This window comes from Oncorhynchus kisutch, linkage group LG27, assembly GCF_002021735.2.
Source record: "Oncorhynchus kisutch isolate 150728-3 linkage group LG27, Okis_V2, whole genome shotgun sequence".
In the NCBI taxonomy this organism is placed as follows: domain Eukaryota; kingdom Metazoa; phylum Chordata; class Actinopteri; order Salmoniformes; family Salmonidae; genus Oncorhynchus; species Oncorhynchus kisutch.
The window spans coordinates 12,179,136-12,190,921 of record NC_034200.2 but is presented as its reverse complement, the minus strand read 5'-3'; positions in this window follow the sequence as shown (position 1 = coordinate 12,190,921).

Sequence of the window (11,786 nt, the reverse complement as noted above, 5' to 3'; positions counted from 1 at the left end):
TAATACAGAGAACTATATGATAGCTCTCCCCAGGTTCTGCAAAGTGTCTGAGACATCCTGTAACTCATATAGCCTCCCCAGTCCTACTTGCGTGAGTTTCCCTGGCAACATCATTTTAATACATCTAACCTCCCCCTGACAGCAGCAACCATCTTGTCAGCAATTAAAAGCTCAGATGTGGGTTTGACCGAAACTTGACCTTTCATCACAAGTATGGGGTCATAACAAGGTGAACGAGTCTAAGCATCTTCTGACGGGAGGCTGTTTTTATCAGGCATGCGGCAGCCTTGTGTTCTCAGGAAACCAGTCGTATTCTCAGAACCCCAGATAGCCAACGGCGGGGCCCAGGCAGGAGGAATATGAACGTAGGTGGTTTCCACCTTCTGATAGTGTCTGAAGGGCACAACACTCAAAACAGGTGTTTACACACACACACACACACACACACACACACACACACACACACACACACACACACACACACACACACACACAGAGGTCTCCTAAAGAGGAGACCTTACAGTTTATCATAAAACAATTTATTAACCCTTTAAGGTATGAGGCCTTGGTTTCACCCCTTCAATGTCCCTTATATAGTGGGAGGTGATAATACAATCATATTGTTTACACAAAAGTTATTTTATACAAGCAACAGTTCCAGAACACAATGGCCTTGTGTTAGGGTGCAGAGATAACAGGAGTCTATGAAATGCATAATATCACAGTCCAACACAGAGCAGAACATAACCCTTGAGAAGTTAAAACAGCTCACCCCAATTCTGCCACAACAATGCTTACTCACAAACTATTACAACAATGTTTTACATTTACTAGACACTCTTATCCAGAGTGACTTACAGGAACAATTAGGAGTAAGTGCCTGGCTCAAGGGCACATTAACAGAATTGTCAGTTCAGGGATTCGAACCAGCAACTTTTGGGTTACTGGCCCAACACTCTTAACCACTAGATTACCCGCCGCCCCTTATATTCAACATCCATTTTTGAAAATGAATGATATACCCATTGATTCTTGAAGAACATGTCTTATAAATGCCTCATGAGGTTAAGACAACAAGGGAATGGACGACTAAGAGAGGTCATCCAAGGTTAATCTCTTTATGTGAGAACAGTTCAGTTCTATATGTATTTCAGCAGATTGAGCATTACCGTGATCTACATTCTGAGACCTTCTCTCCCTCAACTGATTTGCATGGGTTGCTTGAGTCTCTGTGTGTGCCTTGTGCAGTGGTATGGTTCAGTGGGGAAGAGAGAAAGAGATTTCCACTGGAGGCCTGAGGTACTGTGCCTTTTTTTACAGGCTCTTACAGTTAGTCTATTTGCATTGGATGGTGCTGGGGCCTCTCCTAAAGGTGTGTGTGTGTGTGTGTGTATGAATGAGGCTGGCGGAGAGTGATGGACCGACCACATTGAGCTCTTTCTGCAGCTGTTAACATGTTCAGATTCCACAGCTTTACACTGTACTGTACACTTTCTTTGTGTGTGTGTGTGTGTGTGTGCTCACGTCCACCGTTTGTAAAACACATCCACCCTGAGTCTTCCCGTCACTCTGTCTGCACCATAAACCCTCAAACTTTACATAGCCAGTTAGCCACACACCTGCCACCCTCTGCCCGAGAGCCACTGCTGTCAGGAGCCTGAAGGGAAAAGGTGAGATCCTTGGCCCTGTGAGGAGACCACACTCAGGGGCTGGCTTACAGCCAGGCTCTGGAGATGACTGGTGTTCTTCTGTGAAACCATCAGCGCTTTCAGGGGTGAAAAGAGTCTTTGACCACCATGACAGTGCTAAGCTCGAAGGTTTTCAGGAAATAATTGTGGAACCTTCAACCAACAGGTTCCCGGTGACAGTTGGGAATCTCCATAGAGATCCATTTATCCATCCCGGCCCAGTGGTTCTCAAAACTTGTCACAGGCAGCACACCCACAAACAGCTAATGATATTGATCTGGGATGTAAAACCATACCGATTGACAGAAAATATCACTGTATAAAAATATAACCAATTAGCTAACAGAGCTCATTTTTGTATGGAGTCTGGACTGAGCAACTCCTCCACTAAGACACACAGATTTTTAGATTCATAGTCATCCAGTTAGAGCCGGGAAGTTTCATTTAAAGGCAGCTGCCTGGAGGAGTTTTCCTCTCACTCAAATAACTTTAAAACGTGGTATGATATTTCAGTGAGACGTGAAACACAGGAGCCTTTGCCAAGGCTCAATTAAATTGATTTTAACAGCACACAAGAGCAAATCCAAGCACAGAAAACATATCCAAAGACAACAAATAAAAGAGAGCCTTGAGCCATGAAAAGAGCGTTACTCGTCTCTTCAAGCCAAGTTTTCAAGCCAAGCTGCCGTTTAGAAGGTATTTAGTCTATTAGACGTCTATTAGCTGTCCTTCAAGGCATATCAGTTGTCAGCAAGAGCTTTCCACAGTCCCTATACTTAAACAGATATATTATGTTTGCTTCCTCAACATCCAGAGCATGGCATGTATTTGTAGATGACGATAGATAAAACAACACATTTTCATATATTTTTTACAAAATGTTATTCCCCAAACCATGAAACCCGGAGAACATCAATAGTATAAACAGACGTTTGATCTTGATTCAGTCGGGCAGACAGCTTTGTCACTTGGCAGTGGCCTGTGTGTCTGCTTGCCCCTAATGTGACTCCTTACTGTGTGACATAATAAGAATCATATTTGGGGCAAGATGCCTGTATGTCTGTCTGGCCCCTGGTAATAGAGCCAATACTGCCCTCCTGCTTATTGCTCAGCTGTTTTTATGGCCTAGTTAAGTCCAAACAGCTGAAGTAATGGTCATGAAGAATGTATAAACAGTCGGCTACCGATAATATTTTCCCTGAAGCCAGTGGCCCCTCCTTGTGGCAAAACTAGTTACTTGACTTCTTCAAAAACATTACATAGGCCGAAATCAGATAGGCTTCTGAGCAAATGGATCCCAATGAATAAATAATTCTGCATTCTATTATCGAATGCAAATTTTGGCAAGTCAATTAGGACATCTACTTTGTGCATGACACAAGTCATTTTCCAACAATTGTTTACAGACAGATTATTTCACTTATAAGTCACTGTATCACAATTCCAGTGGGTCAGAAGTTTACATACACTAAGTTGACTGTGCCTTTAAACAGCTTTGACAATTCCAGAAAATGATGTCATGGCTTTAAAAGCTTCTGATAGGCTAATTGACATCATTTGAATCAATTGGAGGTGTACCTGTGGAAGTATTTCAAAACCTACCTTCAAACTCAGTGCATCTTTGCTTGACATCATGGGAAAATCAAAAGAAATCAGCTAAGACCTCAGAAAAATATATTGTACAAGTCTGGTTCATCCACAAGTCTGGTTCATCCCTGGGAGCAATTTCCAAACACCTGAAAGTACCACATTCATCGGTACAAACAATAGTATGCAAGTATAAACACCATGGGACCACGCAGCCGTCATACCGCTCAGGAAGGAGACGCGTTCTCTCTCCTAAAGATTAATGTACTTTGGTGCGAAAAGTGCAACTCAATACTAGAACAACAGCAAAGAACCTTTTTTATTTTTTAAATGTTTTATTTCACCTTTATTTAACCAGGTAGGCTAGTTGAGAACAAGTTCTCATTTATTTATCAAACATTTTTTTTGCCTTTATTTAACTAGGCAAGTCAGTTCAGAAAAAAAATCTTATTTTCAATGATGGCCTAGGAACAGTGGGTTAACTGCCTGTTCAGGGGCAGAACGACAGATTTGTACCCAACTGCGACCTGGCCAAGATAAAGCAAAGCAGTGTGACACAGACACCAACACAGAGTTACACATGGAAGAAGCCACTGCTTCTTCCATGTGCTGGAGGATACAGGTACAAAAGTATCTATATCCACAGTAAAAACAAGTCCTATATCGACATAACCTGAAAGGCCGCTCAGCAAGGAAGAAGCCACTGCTCCAAGGCCAGCATCCCTGAGTCACCTCTTCACTATTGACGTTGAGACTGGTGTTTTGCAGGAACTATTTAGGGAAACTGCCAGTTGAGGACTTGTGAGGCGTCTGTTTCTCAAACTAGACACTAATACATGTCCTTTTGCTCAGTTGTGCACCGGGGCCTCCCACTCCTCTTTCTATTCTGGTTAGAGACAGTTTGCGCTGTTCTATGAAGGGAGTAGTACACAGCGTTGTATGAGATCTTCAGTTTCTTGGCAATTTCTCGCATGGAATAGCCTTAATTTCTCCGAACAAGAATAGACTGTAGAGTTTCAGAAGAAAGTGCTTTGTTTCTGGCCATTTTGAGCCTGTAATCAAACCCACAAATGCTGATGCTCCAGATACTCAACTAGTCTGAAGAAGGCCAGTTGTATTGCTTCTTTAATCAGAACAACAGTTTTCAGCTGTGCTAACATAATTGCAAAAGGGTTTTCTAAGGATCAATTAGACTTTTAAAATGATGAACTTGGATTAGCTAACACGACGTGCCATTGGATCACAGGAGTGATGGTTGCTGATAATGGACCTCTGTACGCCTATGTAGATATTTCATAAAAATAAAAAAAATTCAGCTGTTTCCAGCTAAATCAAATCAAATCAAATGTATTTGTCACATACACATGGTTAGCAGATGTTAATGCGAGTGTAGCGAAATGCTTGTACTTCTAGTTCCGACAATGCAGTAATAACCAACAAGTAATCTAACTAACAATTCCAAAACTACTACCTTATACACACAAGTGTAAAGGGATAAATAATATGTACATAAAGATATATGAATGAGTGATGGTACAGAGCGGCATAGGCAAGATGCAGTAGATGGTATCGAGTACAGTATACACATATGAGATGAGTAATGTAGGGTATGTAAACAAAGTGGCATAGGTAAAGTGGCTAGTGATACATGTATTACATAAAGATGCAGTAGATGATATAGAGTACAGTATATACGTATACATATGAGATGAATAATGTAGGGTATGTAAACATTATATTAAGTAGCATTGTTTAAAGTGGCTAGTGATATATTTTACATAAATTCCCATCAATTCCCATTATTAAAGTGGCTGGAGTTGAGTCAGTGTGTTGGCAGCAGCCACTCAATGTTAGTGGTGGCTGTTTAACAGTCTGATGGCCTTGAGATAGAAGCTGTTTTTCAGTCTCTCGGTCCCAGCTTTGATGCACCTGTACTGACCTCGCCTTCTGGATGATAGCGGGGTGAACAGGCAGTGGCTCGGGTGGTTGTTGTCCTTGATGATCTTTATGGCCTTCCTGTGACATCGGGTGGTGCAGGTGTCCTGGAGGGCAGGTAGTTTGCCCCCGGTGATGCGTTGTGCAGTCCTCACTACCCTCTGGAGAGCCTTACGGTTGTGGGCGGAGCAGTTGCCGTACCAGGCGGTGATACAGCCTGACAGGATGCTCTCGATTGTGCATCTGTAGAAGTTTGTGAGTGCTTTTGGTGACAAGCTGAATTTCTTCAGCCTCCTGAGGTTGAAGAGGCGCTGCTGCGCCTTCTTCACGATGCTGTCTGTGTGGGTGGACCAATTCAGTTTGTCTGTGATGTGTACGCCGAGGAACTTAAAACTTACTACCCTCTCCACTACTGTTCCATCGATGTGGATGGGGGGGTGTTCCCTCTGCTGTTTCCTGAAGTCCACAATCATCTCCTTAGTTTTGTTGACGTTGAGTGTGAGGTTATTTTCCTGACACCACACTCCGAGGGCCCTCACCCCCTCCCGGTAGGCCGTCTCGTCGTTGTTGGTATTCAAGCCTACCACTGTAGTGTCGTCCGCAAACTTGATGATTGAGATGGAGGCGTGCGTGGCCACACAGTCGTGGGTGAACAGGGAGTACACGAGAGGGCTCAGAACGCACCCTCGTGGGGCCCCAGTGTTGAGGATCAGCGGGGTGGAGATGTTGTTACCTACCCTCGCCATCTGGGGCGGCCCGTCAGGAAGTCCAGTACCCAGTTGCACAGGGCGGGGTCGAGACCCAGGGGACGAGTTTGGAGGGTACTATGGTGTAAAATGCTGAGCTGTAGTCGATGAACAGCATTCTCACAAAGGTATTCCTCTTGTCCAGATGGGTTAGGGCAGTGTGCAGTGTGGTTGAGATTGCATCGTCTGTGGACCTATTTCGGCGGTAAGCAAATTGGAGTGGGTCTAGGGTGTCAGGTAGGTTGGATGTGATATGGTCCTTGACTAGTCTCTCAAAGCACTTCGTGATGACGGAAGTGAGTGCTACGGGGCGGTAGTCGTTTAGCTCAGTTATCTTAGCTTTCTTGGGAACAGGAACAATGGTGGCCCTCTTGAAGCATGTGGGAACAGCAGACTGGGATAAGGATTGATTGAATATGTCCGTAAACACACCAGCCAGCTGGTCTGCGCATGCTCTGAGGGCGCGGCTGGGGATGCCGTCTGGGCCTGCAGCCTTGCGAGCTACAATAGTCATTTACAACATTAACAATTTTCTTCACTTTATTTCTGATCAATTGGATGTTATTTTAATGGGAAAGAAATATGCTTATCTTTAAAAAACAAGGACATTTCTAAGTGATCCAAACTTTTGAAAGGGGAGTGTAGCTGTACCATAACATTTGCATTTCTACTAAGTAAACCTCCAAATGTACTCTGCCACCCCCCCCCCCCCCCCCCCCCCCACCACCCCCCCATCCCAAGTTGGGTTGTCAGTGACCGGCAGTCCACCTCTGTCCCCCTGGATTGGAGAACCTATTCAATGAAGTAAATATATTTTGAAAATGTAAAAACAACTATGTATTATTAGCTAGTGTTAGCCTGCACTGTAGCTAATGCAAATGAGCTGCTAAGATAGCTAGCTAGCCAACTTCACATACTGTATAGATAGCTAGCTAAGTGATTTAAATATCCCCAGCCTAACTTCATATTAGCTACCTTGATAGATTTATCATTGTAAATTAAAGACAAACTCCAAATGCATTTGTAGCTAGCTAACAGCCATGGAAGAGAATGAAAGGATAGCAGCTCCAGCTTTCAAAGAAGGGAGAGTGCAGGCTATTCCGGATAGGGCAGGTACTTTTGTGTAGTTCCAGTCCCTAGAAAGAAGTGAGGACATAGATAATAGTCACATAATATTTAGTGCTGTCTAATATGAGTATAATGAAACCTGTTTCTTGTGATGTTTTCTATCCCCAGACACAAAGAGCTGTGAAAGCCTGTCTGCAGATGAAAAGGTCTCAATGAAGTGCAGTGGTTCTTAGTCCTGGGGTCCTAAAGGGGTGCACATTTTAGTTTTTGCCTTAGCACTGCACAGCTGATTCAAATGATCAACTCATCAAGCTTCAACTGGCATTTATGTATTCATTTGGGATGACATCCTTGACGTGATCCTGCTGTTGTCACATGCATCTATCTGTCCAATGTTCTCCTGATTTGTTATAAGATATATTATACTTCAATAATCCACAATGACCTGGTGATGCAAAAGTCTAATAATGACATTGTCTTCCATGTTCCTACAGATCCCTTGCAGGGTAGCCTAGTGGTTAGAGCGTTAGCGTTTTGGACTAGTAACCAAAAGGTTGCAAGTTCATATCCCCAGCTGACAAGGACCAGGAGGGGACCTGCAGCTCTCTGCCGTGTGCCAGAGGAGAGCTCTGCTGCTCTGCATGATGTTGCATGGATGGGGGCAAACAACGCAGCACGGGAGGCAATCCTGGTGCAGGAGATCTTCACCTCCTACTTCTTCGACGAGGGTGCTGTTCCCTGGTAACACCTTGTGCCGTACACTATACACAAGCAAAGGCTCTTAAAAGCCACCCATATTGCAATATTCTTAATTCTTACTTCTCAGGTGAGGGTGCTGTTCAGGTAAGAGTGATGTCAGCACATAAACAAAACAGGCTCTTTTAAGAGTCATATTGGAAAATGTCATGAACAATTAAACACCCTACAACTCACACCTACACACTTGTGTATCAATTTGATTGTGTTGTGCAGTAAGCAGGCTCAGGTTTACAACTGTGGCTCCTTCCACCTTCAAAGAATAGGCAAGAGGACCGACCATGGAGAATAGTAAGACACTCCATGATTTATATAACTACGCTATATTGTTTGTCCTCGTGTGTCTGCATGTTTTTCAGTATAAAGTTCTCTGCAGCCACTCAGTGTGGACACTACGTGAGGCCACACACAGATTCCTGTTAAACACTGTCTCTTTAACTACCATATTTTCTCAATAACAGTCTCACTCCTTCACTTCTTCCCTCTCCCCCTTCTCCCTAAATCCTCTAGGTTATATCAGCTGTGTCAGTGAACCGCTTCTGAACTGCCTGAAACGGAGTGCACAGCATGATCAGAGGTGAGAGGTCACTTGGTCGGGTCAACAGGAAGTATTATTAAAGAGATGCTTTACATTGAAATGGAGATGTAGTAGTCCCAGAGTTAATGATCCAAGGTCAGTTTTGTATTTCACCCCCTGATGACTATGATGACTGACATTGGGTTAGAATGAAAAAGACAAGGTTTAATCATGCAATCTCTCATCTGCAAGTATGTTTTGAAGTACAGATTTCCACTGGTCTAATGTCCATTGCTTGTGTTTCTTGGCCCAAGCAAGTCTCCTTGTTATTGGTGTCCTTTAGTAGTGGTTTCTTTGCAGCAATACGACCATGAAGGCCTCATTCACAGTCTCCTCTGAACAGTTGATGTTGTGATGTGTCTGTTACTTGAACTCTGCAAAGCCTTTATTTGGGCTGCAATTTCTGAGGCTGGTAACTATTGAACTTATCCTCTGCAGCAGAGATAACTCTGGGTCTTCCATTCCTGAGAGCCAGTTTCATAATATGGACTTGGTCTTTTACCAAATAGCAGTATCTTCTGTATACCACCCCTACCTTGTGTCACGCCTTGGTCTTAGTATTTTGTGTTTTTTTATTTTATTTGGTCAGGCCAGGGTGTGACATGGGTTTATTTTGTGGTGTGTTTTTGTATTGGGGTTTTAGTAGGTATTGGGATTGTGGCTGAGTAGGGTTGTCTAGGAAAGTCTATGGCTGCCTGAGGCGGTTCTCAATCAGAGTCAGGTGATTATCGTTGTCTCTGATTGGTAACCATATTTAGGTAGCCCGGGTTAAACTGTGTGTTTGTGGGTGATTGTTCCTGTCTCTGTGTTATTGCACCAGTTTAGGCTGTTTCGGTTTTCACGTACGTTTATTGTTTTTTTGTATTCATCGTGTTTATTCGTCTATTAAACATGTATCGAATTAACCACGCTGCATTTTGGTCCGACTCTCTTTCACCCGAAGAAAACCGTTACACCTTGTCAAAACACAACTGATTGGCTCAAACACATTAAGAAGGAAATACATTCCACAAATTAACTTTTAAGTTGGCACACCTGTTAATTGAAATGCATTCCAGGTGACTACCTCGTGAAGCTGGTTGAGAGAATGCCAAGAGTGCAAGGCTGTCATCAGGGCAAAGAGTGGCTACTTTGAAGAATCTCAAATATAAAATATATTTTGCTTTAACACTTTTTGGTTACTACATGATTCCATATGTGTTATTTTATAGTTTTGATGCTTTCATTATTCTACAATGTAGAAAATAGTAAAAATAAAGAAAAACCATTGAATGAGAAGGTGTGTCCAAACTTTTGACTGGTACTGTATATTATGAATATGCATTTTAACTTTTCTAAAATGATTACAGATCCAGCCAAAGAATTATTCAACTTTGATGGAGATCGCTTGGTGGGTTTGCAGTTCTGAAGTTTACACAGTGTTGTGTACAGTATGTACTTGCTGAATAAACCTTGAAAGAGAAGAGCACTGTGTCCTTTGTCAATGAGCCATATGAGAGTTGCTACACTAGCGCAAGCTTCGGGTCTGACCCAAGTTGATAGTGTTTCAAATTCATTGCAGACAGACCATGTACAGCCAATGTGATTTATATAATATTTACTTATGCAATGTTTTTATTTGTTGGCTTTATTAAGGTTATTTACATAGTTGGCAATAGAAGTTACTTTTTAGGTTTGTTTAATTTTCATTTAGATTTGCATAGAATTTTGATTAACCACATGACACCGATTTTGAGATCTGAAGACGTTATTATAAATTAAATTGTTTCACAAACATTTGCATATGAAAACCATAACTGGCACACAGATCGGTAGAAATGGTAAGTTAAATTGGCATTCCACATGAGAAAGGTTGCCGACTCCACGTGTAGCCTGTTACCATCAACTTCAGGAGAGTAATGGCAGAATCTGCGAAAGCCAGCAGGAGTGGGAGGAAAATTGTTGGGTTAGGTTTTTTTCTTCTGGTTTTCTAGATCTCTGGTGCCCTCATGAGGCATCAAACCATGAATTTAAAGCATCAGACAAACTCAATGCATGTAGTTGATTTTATTAGAACACATAGGGTGTTCGAAATGGAAAAATACATGTTTAAAACTCTAACTATAATATTTATAATGCATGTATTATATATTTATAACACTTGGATAAGTCACTTTCAATAAAGCTTTTCACATTCTCTACTGGTTGAAATTAAGTCTCATTTGTTGAAATAATACACATATCCTGTGTCCTCAGATCAGTGCAGATGGAGGAAATGAGATGGTGAGATGAACCTGTTTTAGAGTATTTACATGATGCATAGGAGGTGTAGTGTGTGTACAGTTTTAAAATAATTCTGGTCCTGAATTACAAATCAGCCTTTAACTAGTTGAATAATGTGTTCTCATCTACTGATGCCCCAAGACCAGGATTGGTAAACAATGTTGAAGTGTATAATTGTAATACATACATGCAGACACAGTATCATTTAAAGACTGGAGTATGATACTCCTGCAATTGGATATGACTGAAAAAGAATGTCTAACAGTCATTCATACCTGAGCCATACCTTTATTTGTCAAGGTAGAGTAATGTACATGATCAGTGAATATATTCAATGTACAGGCTAGAATGTGGGAAACTCATGCTTGGTAATAACTAATATATATACACACACACACACACACACACACACACACGACTTAAAGTTATATTATATTCTACTTAATCCAGAGGCTTCATTGATGCTATTTAGAGTGTCTTGAAGCCAATACTACTGGCTATGATAGCTGAGGTTCATAGCTAGGTTCAAAGCTAGCTAGCTAATATTAACATTATAATATCGACATGTAACAGTCATTTTCTGCAATTTCTTGGGGATTCATGATTAACTGGTGTAAATATTTAAACTAATATGAACTATGAACTGAACTAATATTTATACCAAACGTTTTAGACAGTACATACACAGATGGTCTACATAGCTAGCTACACATCCATAGGCATACAAGGATTTTTATCCTCCACTACATAATAAGCAAGAAGAGTTAGTTAGCTAAGTTACTTCAGCTGCATGGCAAATATCGACACGGCAAGCTTACAAAATTGTACATTCAAATTTGCAGTAAATGCTTTAGCTAGCTAGATTAGTTAAATCCACTGTTTCACAAGATAACAGCCTGGTTTAATGGTTCTCAGGAGTCCCTAAAATATTAAAAGACACTAATTAAAATGTCATACTCATGTCAAAACGCCCATAAAGCTAGTCAGCTAGCTTGCTAAATTAACTTTATGACAAAAATTAATATGCATAATCATTTCTCTACATTAACTAACATATTCCTCTCAACTGTACATTTTTTGGATGATTCGTCGTGATATTATAATTACTTACATTTGCTTCAATCCTAGTATTTTTGTCAGCCATCTTTGCTGAAGAAAGTCTCCAGT